This window comes from Gossypium arboreum, chromosome 10 (genome assembly GCF_025698485.1).
Source record: "Gossypium arboreum isolate Shixiya-1 chromosome 10, ASM2569848v2, whole genome shotgun sequence".
NCBI lineage: Eukaryota > Viridiplantae > Streptophyta > Magnoliopsida > Malvales > Malvaceae > Gossypium > Gossypium arboreum.
In genome coordinates this window covers 114,397,808-114,420,228 of record NC_069079.1, presented here as the reverse complement: position 1 = coordinate 114,420,228, position 22,421 = coordinate 114,397,808, and the positions used below count along the sequence as shown (strand labels likewise).

The window sequence follows — 22,421 nt, the reverse complement described above, 5'->3', positions numbered from 1 at the left end:
TTTACCAAATTAAACAAGTTAATCCAGTTTATCTCTTGATCTCGTCCGTTAACCTAGGACTAAAGAATTGGTGCTCAACAAGATATCCTCTCAGTCTCACTTACCTAGGTCTTCCTTTAGGGTCATTAATCCACAATTTTTATGTTCATTCAAATTACTCCAATTTATTACAATATAGTCCCTCATCCTAAAAACTAGCTCACCATATCCCTATCAACCTACCCCTATAAAGGTTTAGTTACTGATCGCCTCTGGACATACTAACATCTAGAGTCTGAATATTGTAGTAAAAGATATATAAATTAGGCGGTATTCGCAAGTATACGGGTTCAGTTGTAATATAGTTACAACGGAGTAAGTGAGTACTCCAAGGATCGTATCCAAGGGAGGGTAATGCTAGATCAATTTTAACCTAAACATTGAAAGATCTAAGTAGTACTCTAAATCATTTATAGTACGAAAACATAAATAAAAGGGGTTTTTAGGATTCTTATAATAGTAAAATAATAAAAATGAAATAAATAGTAAGAGATTGAAAAGTAGATTTAATCAAATTTGATTATGGGCAATTAGCTTGCTTTGGTAATCCTCACCAACTGTCGCTTAGGGTTCCTCATCAATCAAGTAGTCACTATCCCAGTAGGATATTTCAATCTTCCACTAAAATAATGAGTTGGCAATGATTACTTATCTTCTGACCTCACAGTCTAGACTGACTTGGGGTAAAGTGTTCACAAATAGTCCGTGGAGGGTTCGAACCCTCGCTCCTATATGAGAGGTCTCCCCTAAGACTCAAGAAAATATTTCTTGGCATTTAAATGATGAAATCTCACAGGGTCCGAAACATCTAGGGTTTCTGGGACCGTAGCCTTCTTGCTTTTCTTAGGAGGCATTTCCAATTATTTGAAAGCAAGAAAAAAATTCCAATGGAACAATAAAATGAGTAAGGGATTAATTAGCCTCTTTGTGAATGTTTCTATTGCTTCTTTGAATGATTGATGAAGCTTTCCCCCACTAGAGCATTAGGAGTAATAATGGAGATTGGTATAGTTAGGGTTTTAGGTTAAAATAGAGGTTTTAGATTTTTGAGGTTTTGAGAAGGGTTTAGTGTTAAAAGGGGTTAAGGGTTTGAGTTAGGGTAGGTCTAGGTTTAAAAATAAGAGGTTTTAGGCTTAATGACTAGGTGGATTAAGAGTTACTTAACTGGGTTGCGTGAATGGGTCGGGTCAACCCTACAAGAAATTGTAGTGATGTCGCCACACAGAGGTTCCGTTCCGTGACATCCCTATCAGATTGCTTATGTCGGGACATTGGGATTCTGTGTCGCGACACACTTTGTTAGCCTTGCCTTTGATTTTTTTGTAATATTTCAATTAATTGGTTAGTGAAATATACAAATTTTTATAGTTAGTTAGAGTTTCATAAAAGAAAATGTTAGGTTTTGCTACCTGTAACAGCCTATTTTTAGGGTTAATCGAAACAGTGGTTTCGGGGCCACCAAATTTGACGAGTAGGTTTGTAAATATTATATTTAATATTTACAAGTTAATTGTGATTTTCAAAATGTTTTTGATATTGTGATTTTTTTTTATAAGCTACTTGGTATGACCCTAAGGTCAAGTGGGTTTAGAAATTGAGGCATCGGGACCTTGTTTCTATAAACTGAGTCATAAATATTTTTATAAATATTTACGTAGTAGCAATAAGATGGTATTAAAGTTTTGTTGAAAAATTTTATCGTTTCGATAGTTAATTAATCAAAAAGGAATAAATCGCGTAAAGTGCAAAAGTTGTGTTCTATAAGCTAAAGGTATTAAATAGCTATAGAACTGTAAAGTGGAAGTCCTTATTTGGTAATTAGCCCATTAAAGAGATAGTGGGATATGATGGCTTGGCATTTGGTGTAATAAATAAAGTGTATAAAGGTTAATATTGTAAATTGGTTAAAAATAATAATAAAATGAATAAAATAAAAGAATCAAGGTGTCATCTTTTTCATTCTCTTTTTACCAGCCAAATATGAAGGCTTGAGAAGCCATGGGAGAAGCTTCCAACTTTCGGCTAATGCATGGTAGGCATTTCTAGTCCCGTTTTTAATTATTTTTATATTCTCGGGATCTTTGTTGCTTAACCTATCTAATGACGGGGCTATTTTGCAAAACCATTGAATAGTTTGATATTTTCCATTGATGAGTATAATAGGGCTTTGAAGTTTAATGGAAGAATATGAGTCCTTGTTGATAGTTAAACACTTTTTGTTAAGTGAATTTTTGTGAAATTGACAATTAAGGGCTAAATTGATAAATGTGAAAACTTTGTGGGTAAAATGTAAAATAAATGAAATGTGTGGGCTGCTAGAGACACTAGTGATATTCGGCCATAGTATAATTTTACTCAATTTCATGAATTTGCATTTTTATGATATAGGGACTAAATTGTAAAGAAGTTGAAATATTAGGGGCAAAACTGTAATTTTGCTATAAAGTGAATTATGGACTGTTTTGATACCATGAACATTCAGATAAGCTTAATTATGGTTAAAAATGGTTAATTTGCATGTTTTGAGCTTAGGGACTAAAATGAATAAAAGTAAAACTTTAAGGGCAATTTTGTAAAAATGACAAAAATGACCAAATTGTATGAAATGAAGTGTTTTACTATCTAAATTAATATGTTGAATGAAATTATTAATTTAGATCAAGATCGGGTGGAAAATCGAGGAAAATAGGAAAATTACCAAAATGCCCCTGAACTTTGGTATCTCTACAATTTAGCCAGGTAAGTTTGTATGCAATAAGCATTGTTAAATTTATGCTTCTAATGTTTCAATATCGTATAAATTGTATATACGTGAATACTTTAATGTCTGACGACATATCGACTAAATGTGGCACTTAGTGTTCGGGGCAATCAAATATGGCACTCAGTGTACGAAATATTGAGAATGGCACTTATTGTGTGAGATATTGAGAATGAAACTTAATGTGCGAAATATCGAATGATTCAAAGGGCAATTATAAATTGTGATTGAATGATTAAATTGAGCAAAGTGAACAGGTATACATGCTATATTATATGAATTGTTTATGAGACGACTTTATAATGGTGATATTCGGGCTTTGAGCCTAGCAAGCCTTGTGCTGGTGAATTAAATCGGGCTTATGCCTAGTAGGCTTATTGCCGGTGTATAAAATCAGACTTTGAGTCTAGCAGGCCTTGTGCCGGTGTGAGATACAGGCTTAGGCCTAACAGGCTTTATGCCAGTGAATTATTATAAGTTTATGCCTAAAAGATTTATTGCTGATATGGTAGTTGAATACATTAAACGAGCTAAAACGATCAGGTACGTGATAATTGATTAATTATTTGAAAATAAGGTAAGTATATGTGCAAAGAATGTATTGTGATGTATGTGGAAATGAAATATGATTATGTGCCAATGAAACATAAATGAATGAATAAGATGTGATTTGTAAAGTTTCGTATGTGAAATTTGTCAGATGCTATATGAATTAAAAGTGAATTTGATTATAAATGATCATACGAGATTCATATGAGAAAGATATATAATTAAATGTGTTATTTCCCATAATGTGTTCATTTGGCTATATGAAAGTGTGAAAGGGTTGATGTATGAAAATTTAATTGAATAAGTTTCTGAATGTCAAAGTTGGTTAAGTGAGTAAGTATAATATTGAATGATGATAATTTGATATGAGAACATGTTATGAAATTTAGAAAGGTTGTGTGAGATAGCGTATTATGTTTACGGCATTGTAATAAAAGTATTTGTTATGTTAAGTTTATTAAGATACGAGCTTACTAAAGCTTAAAAGCTTACTCTGTGTTTTCTTTTTCTTATGTTTATAGATTTTCGAAGATTTGCTAGGGTTGGAAGTCGATGGAGACGACATCACACTATCCTGTTATCATTTCAGTAAATAATATTTTGAGACTCGGTTATGTGGCATGTATAGGCTAGTCTTAGAGTTAATTATTTTGAATGAGTATGTATTTAAAGCCATGCGAAAATGACTTGCTTATTATGCTTAAGTTTGGTTTTACATGTTCTTAATTAAAATGTTTAATGAATTTGGTTTTGGTAGTCGTTTTAATAGTTAGCTCATTTTGGAAATATGAAATGTGGTATAATTAGGGTGGTGGATGATGGTATATTAACTTAATAGGTTCGATTACTAAGTAGTAAGTAATGAATATGTTTTATGATTGTTTTGGTTGATTGTATTGGTATGGGTTGAAATGGTTAATGATGGTAATGATTAAGTATGTTTTGGGTTAGTTAATAGGATAAAAATATGAAGTTTAGGTATATTAATATAGATATGAATTAGATGCACGCTGGAGTGTTATTTGTGTTAAAGTGCTACGTATGGCTTTTATTTTTAGGATGAATTGCGCACTTGTATTTAGATGCATCATTAGTATGTTCGGCCATGTTATAATGTATTTAAGTTTCATATGTGATTGCATAATAATTCATGTAATATGATTCAATTGGTTTTATTATGAACTTGTGTAGAAGTTATCAAATGATATGTTTGATATACGATTAATGAGATAGAAATTGGCATATATTCGAAGTATGAAGTGTAACGACATATAATGGAATATGATTTTAATTATGAAAATGGTATTAATATGATGGATATAAGGAATTGAATATTGGAAGTATTAAATATGTGAACATGTCTTTGATATATACAAGTTTGGTTCGAATTTAGTAATTATGAAACATAATCAGTTGGGTTTTGATATATGTTCGCACTGAATTAGTTGGAAATTTTGAAATGTGCTTATTTGCGATATACGTTCAGTAAGGTTTGATTATTTCTGAATTGGAATTATGACCCATGTATTCGACTTTATAATAAGTGAATTGTGAATATTTGAAATTGATAAGTTTTAAATGTTTATTAATTCTTGGTGTATGAAAGGTGAGGAATGAGTGTGCTGAACTGTGCTTTATATAGTAATGCCTCATAACCCTAATCCGGTAATGGATACGAGTTAGGGGTGTTACACTACCGAACTCATTCGTCAACTCGGTTGGTATGCCCTTAAACACTCCCTGCAAACTATTTTTGTCTGTATTAGTCCAACACCCATTGTGCCATTTTCTTTATCTACAGGTATCTCTCTCTTTGAATTTACCTTTTCGACCAACTCTAACGACTGAAAATTCTTTTCTAAATCATAACTATTAATTACTTGTAGGATTATACAATCGTACAACCACATTAAATTATGCTTAACGTCCTTGCTCTATAAGAAGGTCGAGAATTGCGATTCATATTTGTTCATCTCATCTATTAAGAATAACTTTACAGAAATGTTCTCTAAAGTATTGACTAGAAAGGAATTATGTATTACACTACTTTGATTCTAACTCTGAGAGCTTTCAGATACTTCCATATGTTTGCAGATAACTCTCTTGAGCGATTATTGTAGTAATCGAACACTTCTTGGCATCCTCAGCTTGATCTCTATGCTAATCAATTGTACAGCTTAGTTGATGCTTTCCATGTGATGATAAGTCTTATCAATACATATTTTCCGATACTTGCAAGCATTTGGAAAGGTCCTAGATCATTGAATTTTGGAGGTGCTTGGTTTAGTACTAAATACGTGCAAAAGATAGTCAAGTAAATTTCATCTCCTGGAATTGTAGATTTATCTTTTTTTTCTTTGTGAGAACTTAGAATTTCGGGATTCCTCCACTAAATTGGTTGTAAATATCATTGTCTCCAATTGTAGGTCTGTATTACACTGCTCTTGCATTTTGGCCACATCAGAAGAACCTAAAGTTGTTGGGAGGATGAGTTCCATGTCGGTCTAACTCTTCCAATCTCTTACCATTCCCTCGACTGGTATTACAACTTCCCTTGTTGCCATTTCGTTTAGTTCATCTTTGTATTCTTTTGTTAACTAGGATGAATAATAGCCTAGGAGTTCTATCCTCTCACAAGCATATATAGTAGCCTTCTCTTCCTTGCACCATTCTTGGCTTGACTCTTCTTGATGCTTTTTTAAGGGTGCACTAATGTTGTTATTATCATCTTGAGAAAGAATTGAGGTGTCTCTTCGGAGTTGGCTTAATTAGAGCATCAAAAGTTTTTGGTTCTTCTGTATCTCTCAGTCCTCATAGATCCCTTCTTTTTAAATATCAACATCGTAATCTAAGTCTTCGTCTGACCACATATAATCAAAATTATCCATACTTCTGTTGACTGATATCCTATAATTACTATGGCGGCAGTTTTATTAAGAATGTGCGATCAGCTCCATCTAAGAGACAAATATCAGTAATGTTAATTAGTTAAACAAAATAAATCAAGAATCGTATCTATAACCTAAAAATTTCCTAATTATTCTTATTGAAGTGCAAAAATTAAAATTGAACTAGTGACGTTGCCTTCCCGGCAAAGGCGCCGACAACTTGACAACCTCCGGACGTACTAACATCCAGACTATGAATACTGTAGTAAAAGTATATAAATTAGGCGGTATTTGCAAGTATACGAGTCCAGTTGTAATATAGTTACAATGAAGTAGGTGAGTACTCTGAGAATTGTACCCAAGGGAGGCTAATGCTATATCAATTTTAACCTAAACACTGAAATATCTAAGTGGTACTCTAAATTAGTTATAGTACGAAAACATAAATAAAAATGGATTTTTAGAATTTTTATAATAGTAAAATAATAACAAAGAAATAAATAGCAAGAGATTGAAAAGTAGAATTAATCAAATCTAATTATGGGCAATTAGATTGCTTTGGTAATCCTCAACAATTATTGCTTCGGGTTCCTCGTCAATCAACTAGTCGCTATCCAAGAAGGATCTTTCGATCTTCCACTAAAATAACAAGTCGGTAAGGAATACTTATCTTTTGACCTTATAGTCCAGACCGGCTTGGGGTAAAGTGTTCACGGATAGGCCATACCAATTTTGGGTTAATTTCCACCTTGATGACTTCCTAGGGTTGTCAGACCTAAGGTTTAGTTTCTTCCTCTCCCAAACAGCTAATTCGTTGAGTAACCTAATAAAACAATTAATAGATCATACCTCCACTCGCTTATCCCCTATAGCAGGAATAGTTCCTCATGGTTTTCACAAATAATATAGAATCGATATAAAAAGTAAACATGATAAATGAATCAAAAGTATAGCATTTAAGAAAAAGCCTGATTTGTATTAAGAATGAACGAAAATCAACAAGTTTGATTGTCTCCACAAATCAAATCTCTTGATATAAAGCAAAGAACAAACTGAAAGTAAATCTAAGTCTTAAGTAAAGTGAAAAGCTAAACTGAAATTAAAATAGAAATTCTAAGCTAAGTAATTTGCGTCCATAATGTGTGACAAATGAGCCTATTTATAGATTTTAGGTGGTCATTAGAAACACAAAAATTTACACACTTTTTCATATCCTTTTTAACTTAAATTCATGCGAATTCGGTTAAATTCTTATTGAAAAATAATTAATTTTTATAAAACAATTAAAGTGCACTTAAAATATGAACATGTTGAATTTTAGTTAATTTCATAATTATTTTTGATGAATTTTTGTTATTTTCGACATATTTGCACAAAAGGTGAAAAATGGCTCAGCAGACACTGCTAGAAGCACAAAACCAAGAAGCAATTTGAAGTATCGAGGCGAACTAAATTTCAGCCTACGACGTTCAAAAATTATATGTAATTATTAATAATATAATTAATTTTAATTTATATCCAGTTTAATTTGAGCTAAAAAATTATGATTAATTAATTATGAAAAAGTTTTCCGATTGAACCGAACCGGCCAAGAAAAGGACAGCCCAAAACCGTCCAAGTGCTGACCCAATGCAGCTCATTAGCTGATTATTTGAGCTGCAAAGAAGCCCTTGAAGACATGTTCAAATTGCAATTAAACCCCTCCACAATTGGTGGCTTTGTATATTTGCCCTAAGCCATTTTTAGCAAAGTTGAAACCATCTACTTTGCCACATAGGAGGCTGGCCAAGGGGTGGCTCTTTGGATGCTATTTTTAGCAAATTTCAGCTGCACATTCAGCTATAAAAACCCCCCTTGGCTGATCATTCAACACATCCCTCATTCACATCTCTTCTCTCACAATTCTCCCCTCCTTTCACACATTTTCTTTCATTTTTTCCACTCAACGTTCCTTTCTTTTTTTCTGATTTATTCCCTTGGAAAAGGGGTGTTCTTCAGCCATTTTGAAGTAGCAATTGAGTGTTCATAGCAGCCTTGATCAGTGAGGACAACAAAGAAGGAAGAACGGAGCAACCTAGTCAAGCCACGAAAAAACACCGGATTTGATTCTTGTTCCCTATCTCTTTAATTTTTGTTGTTTTTGTGATGAACATATCTATGAATATTTATGTTGTTGGAATGATTAATTTAATCAGCTTAGCTTGAATTTAATTCATGTTGGGTTGACTGCATTTAGTCCTCTTAAATTATTAAAATTGTGTTTATGTTGTTATAGGCCTTGGTAAAATGCTTGATTAAGTAAAATCATGAATAAGTTATTTTTACATTACAATTGTTAGGTAACTAATGAATTAATTATTTAAATGGATTGAAATTGTAATTAATGGATACAGTACTTAATCAGTGCATGTTTATTCTTCTAAGGTAGCTGAAGGCTAAATTAGCATTATATCTGGCGATATATTTGCCTTGCATAACTTGCAAGATTATTGTGATTAAACTGCTTCAAGGTAAGGATACCTTGTTACCTCACATTGTTTTTTATGTGCTTATTAGATTTAATTAATCGTTTGAATTGACAAAGGAATATGCAAGAGATTAGTTCAATTTAATGAGTATGCATGTGCAAAAGCATGCTTGCTTATTAGAATCTGTTTATCGATTGAATTGAAATAGGGATATGTTAAGAGATGAATGGATTTGTGTAGGTGAGTATGTTCATAAGTTAGCAAATTACCGAGTTTCCGTGAATTTAATCGTAACAATATAAACATGAGTTTAATAATTCTAAGATAAGATATGTAATTTATCTAACACAATTATATCATCTTGATTAAAATCGTATTTTGAAATCGTGCATTTGAGATTTATTTATTTAGTTTACTTAGTTTAAAATCTTAGTTTTTAATCACCCTCTTCAAACAAAATATTTTTCCTCACCAAAGTGTTTTAAATAGCATTCATAAATAATTCTTTTCACAATCCCTGTGGGTATGATAACTTGAAATTTACTTGTACTGTGTTACCAGTTGCAATTGTGTACACTTGCACATTTCCATCGTTCCAAGTTTTTGGCACCGCTGTCGGGGACTATTTTAAAAGACATTATTTGTGAAATTGTTAATTTTGCATTTTGGTCTACTTTTTTTTGTTAAGTTTTTATTTTCATTTTTTTTTGTATTTATCAAATCATTAACTTACTCCTCGTAAACCTTGAAATGGAAAGGACTTTCTAACAAAGGAGAAGAGAAAAGAACCAAAGAAAGATCGAAGATATGAATTTCGAATTTCGAAATTCCAAACCAAAATCTAGAAGGAACATTCACTTATAATACGCACAATCCGATCATTGTTGCCGATGATAGAAATTGTGCCATTCAACAATATGCCATTCATCTATTCAACGAGCTCAATTCATGTATTAGGAGACTCGAAATCTAGGCACAATAATTTGAGTTGAAGCTGGTTATGTTCCAAATGTTGCAAAATACGGGTCAATTTAGTGGGATTCCTACTGAAGATCCACATCTTCATCTTCGGCTCTTCATGGAAGTGAGTGACTCATTTAAACTAGTCGGGATGACTGAGGATGCCTTGAGACTAAGATTATTTCCATACTCCTTAAGAGATAGAGCACGAGCGTGGTTGAACTCCCTACCGTCTGGTTCCATAACTACATGGCAATAGTTGGTTGAACGTTTCTTAATGAAATATTTCCTTCCATCTTTAACCGCCAAAGTTCGAAATGAAATCACTTCATTTCAGCAACTTGATGAAGAATATTTATATGAGGCTTGGGAGCGGTTCAAGGATTTTTTACGAAAGTGTCGTCATCATAGCATTCCTTGTTGCATTCAAATGGAGACTTTCTATATTGGTCTCAATATTTATACTAGAATGATGGTGGATGCTTCAGCAAATGGAGCCCTTCTTTCTAAGTCTTATAATGATGCTTACAAGATTATTGAAAGAATTGCCAGCAATAACTATCAGTGGCCAACTAACCGAGCAGCATCAAAAAGACGAGTAGCAGGAGTACATAAAGCGGACACACTTGCTTCTTTGGCAGCCCAGGTATCTTCTATGTCTTCTATGCTTAAGAACATAACTATTAATGGTTTCAATGGTAACCTGACCGGTCAGCAATTGAACCAGTTCGAGGATATTTCTTGTGAATACTGTGGAGATGGCCATTACTTTGAAAATTTCCCATCGAATTAAGAGTCAAATTATTACATGGGAAATCAGAATTGGAACGGTCCGTAATCAAATTTTTACAACTCTTCATGGTAGAATCATCCAATTTCTGCATAGAGTAATCAATGGGTGAACCATAGCGACTCTGTTATGCCATTTCAACCAAATTATCCGTCAGAATATCCTCAACAAGTGCAACAACACCCACCAACTGAATTTTCAAGTGATCTTGAGAATCTGCTGAAGGCATACATAGTGAAGAATGATACCACTTTAAGAAATTTGAAGAATCAAATGGGTCAGCAAACCAATAAACTTCGAAATAAACCCCCAAACTATTTGGCCAAGCGACATAGAAAATCCAAAAATTTTGGGCAAAGAACATTGCAAAACAGTCTCTTTGCCAAGTGGAAAGACATTGCAGCCCAATGTGGTTGAGGTTCAAGATGAGCCTGTTCTAGCTCAAGACAAAGAGGAAGTTCAATTGAGTGTTAAAACTCCTGTTCCAAAAAAATCAGATATGGTGATCCTTGATGAGGTAAACTCTAAACCAATTAGTTCTGATTACCTATCACCCTTGTCGGATACAGAAAAATTTCCACAGAAGAGTTGTCCTGTTAAAGCTAAGATTCCACCACTTCCATATCCTCAATGATTCCAGAAGTAGCAAAATGATACTCAGTTGAAAGAAATCTTTAATGACGGGTGAATTTTAATGACTTCGATGCTGCTAAATCCCAAGATATAGTTGAAGATTGCTCTGCTATTTCGAAGATGGAATCACTGGCTTCTACAGAATTAGAGCTCAATTCTTTAGAAGATTCATTAGAACATATTCTTACTGGAGGATTCACCAAGTGGTGATGAAGACAAGGAATGTTTGGCTTGGTTAGAAGCTAATTCGAAGGAATTCACTCAAGAAGTTCCACTCAAATCAATAGAGTTATCATCTTAGGAATATACGCAACCAAAGTTGTGGATTGAAGAGCCTGTTAAATTAGAACTGAAGATTTTGTCTCCTCATTTGAAATATGCCTGTCATTATTTCAGTTGAGTTCACCAAAGATCAAGAAGAAGAGGCACTTGTGATTTTGGAAAGGAACAAGAAGGGTATTGGTTGAATTATTTCACATATTTGAGTCACGGGTTGGAGGATTTGTAGGAATTACAGGAAGTTAAACACCTAGATAATTATGGTTGGTATGACAAATGGCCATTTGACACCACCATGGTCAATAACGATTCTAAATAAAATGGAGGGAGTTCTCTTCACTTTCTCTATTTTTATTTTATATTTTTAGTTTTTTTTTCTCATTTGAATAAAATGGTAGACTTAGATAAAATTTTATTGAGTTCATTACATTAATTAAAACTCTGTCTAGGAGATTGGGACTTAAGCAGACCATCCGTGACCCCTCCAGTCTTTCTTGGGAGTTTTATTTAATGTAATTTTTCAAAAAAATATTTTTCTAAGTAGCCCAAAGAATTTAAGTATTTGTTTTGTAAAATAAAGGGTCAACTTTTAACCCAAGCACTAATTTCTTTGAGTTTTTTTTTAGTTTATTTTCAGTATAGGAGCCTAGGATCAAAAAGGAGCTTCCATTGGGCTTAAGACACTACTAAGAAGGGAGATATTCAACCCTTTTCCACACAAAACTACAGCCCTTACCTTGCTCCACCACCACTCCCAAGTAGCCTAATAGTGTATCTCACTTAACCCCTTAATGTTGTAGCCCTTAACTCCCTAAATCACCACCTCAAACACCTTCATTTGAAGTCACCAACTACTGCACCTAAACTATCCGTAAAATTGCCACCCTTTCTAAACCTTACCCTCAGCTACTTACCCACTTGCCCAAAACTAAAACCACCCTTAACAAATTTCCTAATTTTGACACTAAGCCCCCTTTATCTAGCACCATTCCACGAAGTGAACAGTTTGGTATAATGGTTATGCTGCAACACATGTAGTTGCAGTAACAAGATTACTGGAGATACTCAAAAATATGGGATGACTCAATCAGATATGCATCTAAAATATCTATTTCATAACCCGTTTATTTTTGTGCATGAATTTCCAGACTTTATACTTGAATCATGGAATCCAGTGTCGAGGAAGGAAAAAGATGAGTCAGATTTTGAGGGATCTACAAATAAATAAAAAGGGGGGATATTTACTTTATTTCATTTTCTTTCATAGGTTATTTAATGTTTTAGGATTAGGTGCTATTATGATTTTTATTTTTCGTATAATAAAACAAGAGGTGGAAATCATAAATAAAAATGAACAAGTTGCAAAGTACAAAGTGTGGCAATAGATATTTACATGTCGAGGATTGGATTTAGAAAGAGCTTGGTACTTAAGCAGTCAAATTGACTCATCTCCTCTTTTTTAGAATCCTACTTGGTGTATAGTATCTATTCACTTTAAACAATGAGGAAATTGTTCATTTTAAGTAAGGGACCAAAAATTGAAATTGCTTCTACTTAGAATAAATTTTTTCTTTTAATTATGATTAGGATATATTTTGTTCAATAAATTTGAAATTTTGTTAAGTATGCTAAACTTCAGTATAAATAAAATTTGATTATTTCGATAAATTGTTATGTTAGCTTAATAATGACATAAATGTATTTTTAATAAAGCATGCAAATCATACCATAAAATTTTTTTAGTTCCTTAGGAAATTTAGGTATGCATGAAAGTTTAAGTCTCTAGAATTGACTTAGTAGTTTCTTGAGATGAAATCCTAGGAAGCATGGAATGTTGAAAATGATTTAGGCAACTTTTGTTTGGACCATTTGAGCCTTTCAAGTGGACCTTGATGAAATTTTATCTTTTGAAACTCAACTTTGAGACTATATGGCCTAATTTTATTTGAACCTTTGTAATATTTAGCCATAACGTTTCTCTTAATTATCTTTAAATTGTCCCAAACACTAGACTCGGTATTATGCAGAATATTCTTTGAAAATAAGTTTGGGGGAGTTGAAAAGAAATATCAAATGCTCTAAAATTGTAGTACATGCAGTAAAATGCTAATGCTAAAAAAAAAAAGAGAGCATGAGTTCTTAAAATAAGATGTACAAAAAAGCATATGAAAGCAAAGTAAGTTGGTGTATTGAGGGAAATTATTCCAAAGGTCCAATTGAAGCTGAGTCTAGGGTTTAAAAGCCTAAATTTATCTATCTTTTACCTACCCCTAAGCCCAGCCACGTTACAACCTTGTTAAAGACCTATTGATTCAAAGTTCCAATGCTACCTAAATTAGTGGAGAGAAATTGCTACATTTAACATATGAAGGCATAAGTTAAACTTAATGATTGCAGCTTAATCTTGAATAAGGGAATAAAATTAAATTGGTAAGGTTTGACATGACTTTATTAGGAAGAATTTAGTCTAATTTTTGCTATCATAAGAATGATTGAGATTAATTTGAATGATATGTATACTTAAGTAAGCATAACTATCAAATTTCTTGTTTTTGAGCATAAGTTTATTAAATTCAAAATTTTGGGAAGAATGTTGTTCTAAAAGAATTTTTCAAAGGTGTTTATGAGAAATTCTTTTCAATTTGTGCATTACTCGGGACGAGTAATGAATTAAATTTGGGGGTGCCGAAATACAAAAATTTACACACTTTTTCATTCCCCTTTTAACTTAAATTCATCCCAATTCGGTTAAATTCTTGTCGAAAAATAATTAACTTTTATAAAATAATTAAAGTGCATTTTTGACAGATTTGCACAAAAGACGAAAAATAGCTCGGCAGACACTGCTAAAAGCATAAAACTGAGAAGCAATTTGAAGTATCGAGGCGAACTAAAATTCAGCCTAAGACATTCCAAAATTATATTTAATAATTCATAATATAAATTTATATCCAATTTAATTTGGGTTAATAAATTATGATTAATTAATTATGAAAAAGTTGTCCGATTGAACCGAACCGGCGAAGAAAAGGATAGCCCAAAACCGTCCAAGTGCTAACCCAATTCAGCTTATTAGCTGATTATTTGAGCTACAAAGAAGCCCTTGAATACTTTTACAAATTGAAATTAAACCCCTCCAAAATTGGTGGCTTTGTAGATTTGCCCTAAGCCATTTTTAGAAAAGTTGAAGCCATCAACTTTGCCACATAGGAGGCCGGCCAAGGGGTGGCTCTTTTGCTACTATTTTTAGAAAATTTTAGCTGCCACATTGAGCTATAAAAACCTCCCTTCTCTGATCATTCAACACATCCCTCATTCTCATCTCTTCTCTCACAATTCTCCCCTCCTTTCACACATTTTCTTTCATTTTTCCCACTCAAAGTTCCTTTCTCTTTTGCCAATTTTTTCCCTTGGAAAAGGGGTGTTTTTCATCCATTTTGAAGAAGAAATTGAGTATTCATAGCAGCCTTGATCAACAAGGACAACAACAAAGGAAGAACAGAGCAACATAATCGAGCCACGGAAAAACACCGGATTTGATTCTTGTTCCCTATCTCTTTAATTTTTTTTATTTTTGTGATGAACATATCTATGAATATTTATGTCGTTGGAATGGTTAATTTAATCAGCTTAGCTTGAATTTAATTCGTTTTGGGTTGATTTCATTTCGTCCTGTTAAATTATTAAAATTGTGTTTATGCTGTTATAGGCCTCGGTAAAATGCTTGATTAAGTAAAATCATGACTAAGTTATTCTTGCATTACGATTGTTAGCTCACCCTTGGGCCCCATTCGGCCCCTAAGGTCAATAAAAGGCTCAATTTACACATTTTATTGACTTTAATAAAACTTACCATAACATAATTAAAACCTAATGTAACGCTTGTTTTCAAGCTCCAAAAGTGCGAAAATTAGTTTAATGTGCTACACCAAATTATGGTAGATCGGTTACTCATATGAAAAACTAAGCTAACAAACATAAAGAAGAAATCATTGCAGCCATGAAAATAAACTTGAGAAAAAGATGAAAGCTTTTTTTTTTAGTCTAGAAAACTTAAAGGAAAGAGCAAGATGATAAAGTAGCAGCAAGATAAAGAACAATAAACATTAAAGGCATAATATTTAACAATTGAAAATAAAATAAATGAAATATCATTAAGCAAAGATTTAAATGTCATTACATGTTATGAAAATGACTAAAAATGCAAATAAACCTAAGCTACAATAGTAACTAACTTAACTAACTCTAAGAATAACAAAAACAAGAAGAAAAATGCAGAAAAATAAACTCTACAACTATGGAGGAAGAAGAAAAAAATAGAAAGCCCTAGAAAAGTGCAGAGAAACCTAAGAAGAACTAAAGCTAAAACTATTCTAAGTGTAGTCTCCTCTCTCCTCAGCCAATTTTGGTTAATTTTATTAGCATTTTTTACCCAAAATTGTGACCAAAGTACCCTTGAATGAGTCTCTCCTGATTGGTGCTTCAGTTGGACAATCATTATCGTTGGCATCAGTTTTTATCCCCTCACGATGTTGGTATCGCGATACATAAGGACATGATATCGCGATACCGTCAATAGGATTGCCTTAAAGTGCTCATTGTGTTGGATCTGGTGTCCAAAGTGTAGTATTTTCGTCTAAGTAAACTTGTAACTTTTTGAATGGATTGGTTAAAATATTATTCATTAATTACATTAATACTTTTTATATTTTCCTCACATGGTTTTGCACGCAAAGCAAAATGGAAGCAAATGTGGCTCACTAGTTGTCTAATGGTTAACTAATATTAAGCAATCTAACGTGGTTGGATCATAATACGAAAAGACAACTTGTATTAATAGACGAACCTAAACATGTCTTTAGTCTAATCGAAAATGAGCAAATCAATTGGAAGACTAATATGTCGACAATCAAGGCCAACTGGGGAGATGACTTGTTTTGGGCATCGAAGCGGATGACTCCCAGAAGATAGAGACATAGATGTTGTAACACACCTAACCCGTAACCGTCGCCAGTATAAGTTACGAGGCATTACTAAACTCATAACACAAACCAGAATAATTAAATATCAAATATTATCTCATTGCAGTAAATCACACTCATCACATCCATTAAGATCGCAAAAAACGAGTATACAATACTTAAAAATGTGTTCAGGACCAAATTGACAACATATGAAAGTTTCAGAACTTATAAAAATTTTCAACTTTTAAAATGTCACACCCCCGTGTGAACAGGCCGTGTGCCTCACACGGTCTAGACACGCCCATGTGTTAAAGCCATGGCAAAACAGGGCATAGCTACTGACTTTCCCACACAGCCAGACCACACATCTCTGTGTCTAGCCCATGTGCTATGCACATTCTCGTGTCCAGGCCGTGTGCTAGGCCATGCCAAAAATAGGGGGTTTCTGTTTGTGACGTCAACATACCAATTAAGATCACACGGCCAGACCACACGCCCATGTGTCTTGTCTGTGTTCGAGCTTGACTTACAATTGTAAGACACCCCAAGGGACACATGAACATGCAACATGGTCATGTGTCGCACACGACTAAGATACACGCTCATGTCTCTGCCCGTGTGGACAAAAATAGGCCATTTAAATAGCCAATTTTCCACCTCAATTTGGTCATCCTACAAGCAAAGGAAACTAACATATTTATATCACCATTTTAGCCAAATTCAGCACCAAAACATAACCCTTTTTTTTATCGTATAATAATCACCAAAATTCATACTCATAAACCTTACCAATTCATACCAAACATAAGGTAATATCATACCAAAGCATTTCCTTCCATACATTATTCAATCTCAAGTTAATCTTACCAAGACTTACTAACTAAAACATACCACAATTTCATATTATCATCACATACCATGAACCAGTATCAACCATGAGTTCAAGCATAAATTAGCCAAGTCACATGGCTAAGCATATACACCACAAAACATACTTCTCACACTACTAGCCTATACATGCCATACTTCATAAATATGCATTTTCAAAAGTACCAAAATGAGGTTTGATAGTGTGGTGACGATCCTGGACAATCTTTGAGCTTGGAATAGCTTCGACATCTATAAAACAATGTAAACACACACAAAGTAAGCTTTCAAAAGCTTAGTAAGCTCGTACCAAAACATCAACAATATAAAATATGAAACATCAATACATAAGTAATTATAATTTCTCAACCCATCCATCAAGTCCATGCTAACAACAACTATATGTTTATACAAATTCAATAAACTTTTATATATTTTACCACCTACCACAAAGGTATTATACTTACTGGAATATTTTCATGTTCATTCGTTTACAATCTCACCTCTTGTTCGAATACTTTAAGACTCTCCGATGATCACTAATGCATTAATTATCTGCACACTTAGGGCTTAAAGATTAGCCAAAGCTAGAACGATTCTGCACACTTAGTTCTATCTCAACTAACAAAAGCTAAGTCAGCATCGCACACTTAGTGTCTTTAGTAGCCGAAGCTAATTTAAATAGCACACTTAGTGCCAAATACTTTCAATTCATCATCATATTCATCCAATTCAATTATATACAATCCATGTATAATAAAGGCATCAAAACCTACTTAACATCATATTTTAAGTACGAACTTACCTCGTACTCGAAATTTGTCGATTTGGACTGTTTATTCTACATTCTTCGATTTCCCTCGGTCTAAGTTAGAATTCCTCTTTTCTTGATTTTAATCAAGCTTCAACCTAGCCGAACCTATAACACCCCGAATTTGGGCCTAGAAGTATTGGGCCTTGAGTGCGGGTCCGTAAGGAGGTTGTATATAGGTATTTAATTGTGCAATGAAATAACACAATTAAATGTTTGCCTTAGTGGTTAATGGCTTTGAGAAGTGTTGGAGAAATCTTGGGTTCAAACTTGGGCTTTAGCAAAAATTTTGGTATTAAGTGAAAAAAACCTGGATGCTTGGATGAGGGCCTTTTAAATTATTGTGGTAAATATATGACACAAAGAAGCATGTAGTCTAATGGTTGTGGCGTCATTAAAGTTGTATGGGAGCCTGGGTTCAAGTCTTGGCTCTTGCAATTTATTTTGGTTTTTTAAGGGAACCTGGACTTTGGCCTTTATACCTTATAATTAATTGGGGATAAAATATGACACAAAAAGCCTTGTGGCTTAATGGCAAGAAGCGTGTGGAGCATCTGAGGGGAGGCATGGGTTCGAATCCCATGGCAAGCAAGGAGCATTTATTTTGCTAACAGGGGGCGACAAGAGTTGGTGTTGAATTTAAACTCGATGTTGGAGGGATCCCACATCGGAAGCTAACATAAGAGTGGATCTGGTCGGCTTTAAATAGAGGAACTATGAGGAGAGTAAAGGTACCTTTCTTGGTGATCCCTTTCATTGTATGGCGTGCTTGTTTGGGTTGGGCGTCATTAAGAGTGCTCGAGCTTGGATTAACTCCGATGCCAATCAGGTGTGTATTTCTCACTATTCTAGTCAGGATGGGTACTTGGCCGCGATGGGCGAAAGGGGTCATGGGCCCAATGGGCCTCTGAACCAATTGGATAAGTTGTTTGATTGTGTAGTAAATATTAGACTAGGCTAGGTGAATCTCATATCTGTGGCTAGATTTGGGCTAAAAGGGCCACACGAGTGTGTGGGCCCATTTGGGCCGAAAATAGGCTTTAGACCCATTCGTATTGTTATCCCTATTTAGAATACTTTAGTTTACCAAATTACTGAAATGCCCTCAAATTGTAAAATTACCAAAGTACCCTCGATTTATATAATTATTATTTTACCATCGATTTATAAAATTACCATTTTACCCTCAATTTATAGAATTACTGTTTTACCCTTGATTTACAGAATTACTGTTTTACCCTCGATTTACAAAATTACTAAAATACCCTTGGTTTACAAAATTACCAAAATACCCTCGATTAGTAAAATTACCAAAATACCCTAGTCTGTAAAATTGCTAAAATACCATTGGTTTGTAAAATTATCGAAATACCCTCAATTTGTAAAATTACCAAAATACCCTTAGTTTGTAAAATTACCAAAATACCACTGGTTTGTAAAATTATCGAAATACCCTCAATTTGTAAAATTACCAAAATACCCCTGATTTACAAAGTTACAGAAATACCCTTGACTTTCTAAAAATTATGGAAATATCATTGGTTTACAAAATTACTGAAATATCCTTGGTTTGTAGATTTACCAAAACACCATTGTAGGATGAAATGACTAAAATACCCTATTAGGTAAAAAGACCGTAAAGCCCTGTAGGGTAAAGATACCGTAAAGCCCTCAGAGGGTAAAGTGACCGTAATACCTGTATGGTAAAATGACGAATATGCCCTTATGTTCCGTATGACCGATATGCTTAGGATTTACATATATTGATATTGGATTAGTTAAGTTTGAGTGATAGGTGGTGGTTATCGTAGGCGATTGATTTTGGAAACGTTTCAACTTCAACCCGTAACAGGTGTGTACTAACCCTCGTAATAGTTTAGATTAATATTGCTGAGAAGCCGAAATGCTAAAATACCGGTATTTCGGGAACTTGTAATGTTGCGTTTGGGTATAGATGCGATAAATAGGATAAGATCGGTGTTTGGTTCGATGGAACAGGTAAGAACTCAATTTTGTGCACGATGGTAAGTTGGGCCTCAATGGGCTAAAATTAGGCCCAATGGGCTTTCGGACCCATTTGGGTAGAATTGATAGAAAATGGAATTTGGAAAAGTTGCACGTTAACATGATTAGTATTGTTGTAAAATTTGGGTTAAGTAGGCTAAATCAGCATTCGTAGGGCCCATTAGAGGTTTTGGGCCCAAAAGCCCGAATTTGATAAAGTGGGTTAAAGATCATTGTTTAAACACTCGAAAATATTGATAATTGTAATGAACATGGAAAACCCTGATATTTGGTAAAATTACGAAAATACCCTTATAATGTGAAAATGACTGTTTTGCCCTTGTGGGCAAGTGACTAACTTGGACTGTGTGGTTGACGGATTGATTGTGAATATATGTTGGTGATATGAATGACTTGACTGTGATTGTTTATTCAAATAGGGGCATGACATTCTACATACATGACATGTTGCATTGGGTTCGGTTTTTATATGGATGGAGGAAGTGCAAAAGGGCTTATGCCCCAGTTTATTGAAAAGGGCTTATGCCCCAGTTTACCGAAAAGGGCTTATGCCCTAGTTTATTGAAAAGGGCTTATGCCTCAGTTTACCGAAAAGGGCTTATGCCCTAATTTATTGAAAAGGGCTTTGCCCCAGTTTACCGAAAAGGGCTTTGCCCCAATTATTAAAGAGGCTAGGCCTCCAGATATATGATAAAGGAGCTATGCTGCCAGTGGTGTGTTGGATGGGTGGGTTGAGTTATTCCCCACATGGTGTGTTGGTTGGTACGGGTGGAAAGTAGCGGATGGTGGGTTGAGTAGTCTCCCCAAATGGGCTTGCATACATTCATTGGTATTTCATGTGATATTGAAATAGGCTTGCATACATCCATTGACATTACATGTGATATTGAAATGGGCCTAAGGGCCATACCATTTACAGTAAAGGCTTCGGCCCAATGATATGATTTATGAAAAGGCTTCGGCCTAGTGATATGATTTATGCAAAGCCTTCGGCCCAGTAACCGTTAAATGAAAGGCTTCGGCCCAGTATATGTCAAGACTAAATAGGGCTTTGGCCCGATTGTACCGATCATGTGTTTTCACTTGTTTGTTTGTTATTGGGATTACACATCGAGTTTTCGTAAACTCACCCCATTTCTAATCTGCATGTAATCCCTAAGCTTAGATGGTTTGGAGTGCGAGGACTCGGAGATGGCCACACTCTGCTTTTTGTTTCTTTTAATTGCAATAAGTAGCCGATTTATTTCTTTATAAGTTTTATCTTATTAATATTATTGTTTGGTTTTGGGTTGTAATAAGGTCATTTTAATTATTTTTCTGGGATTATTTTATTTTTAATAACTCTAATCTGTTTGTTAATAAATGGGTTAGACTTAGGACGTGTTTTCAAAATGATAATTGTTTTCAAAATAACACCACGCCACGATTATCCGATTTATCAAAGATTTCAACTTAAATAAATTACAACTCGATTTAACCAAGTGTGGCAATAGTTGTAGGCATGTCTAGGATTGGATCCATTAGAAGAGCTTGGTACTTAAGCAGCCTTCATGGCTCACCTCCTCTGTTTTGGATACCTACCTGGTGCACAACTTCCATTCACTTTATTAACTTAGCAAAGACTATCTTTTAAAACACTAAGAAGGACGTTGAAAGAGGCATGGGTTTTCTTAAAAACTTCAATGTGACACGTTGGATTTGGCCATAATGTCTGGGCTGGGTTTGGGGTGTTACAGAACCCTAAAACTCTTTTGTATTTTTCTTTTTCTTGCCAATTTCGGTTGATGAACATAAAGAAATAAAATGAATTTTATTGTTTTTCTTTTTAATTAATATGACTTTAATACCAATTTCCTATTTTTTCCTTTTATAAACAATTATAAAACCATTTAATGGATGGTTATTTTAGTCCATTAACATTCACAATGGAAAACTAACAACATAAGGACCCTTGCTTTAGAAAGCCAACTTAAATAGGCACTTTAACATCTAGCACACAGCTTTTACATTATACGCGATTAGGTCCTTTTTGCAAATTAAACACATAAACAGTTAAATATTCACACGAGACTTTCACACATGTCAATTCACTTATAATAGGCACAAAAAATAATATTAAAATATTTTTACGACCTCGAATTTGTGGTTCCAAAACCACTGTTCTGACTAGGATCTAAACCGAGCTATTACAATTCTCCTCCCTTTGGGATTTTCGTCCCCGAAAATATTACCGTTAAATAGATTTGGATATTGTTGTCTCATAGTATCTTCAGGCTCCCATGTGGCCTCTTCAACACCATGTCAATGTCACATCACTTTAATTAACATAATTTTCTTATTTCGTAACTCTTTGACCTCTTGAGCTAAGATTCAGATCGGTTTTTCTT

General features: G+C 34.0%; 1 non-coding gene across 1 annotated transcript; it reads right to left on the bottom strand.

Moving 5' to 3' along the window:
* Nucleotides 1-9,972: 9,972 nt before the first annotated feature.
* On the bottom strand, nucleotides 9,973-10,079 carry LOC128282710 (small nucleolar RNA R71). The gene has a single exon (XR_008273065.1). It is a non-coding gene; the product is annotated as a small nucleolar RNA R71 (small nucleolar RNA).
* Nucleotides 10,080-22,421: the final 12,342 nt, after the last annotated feature.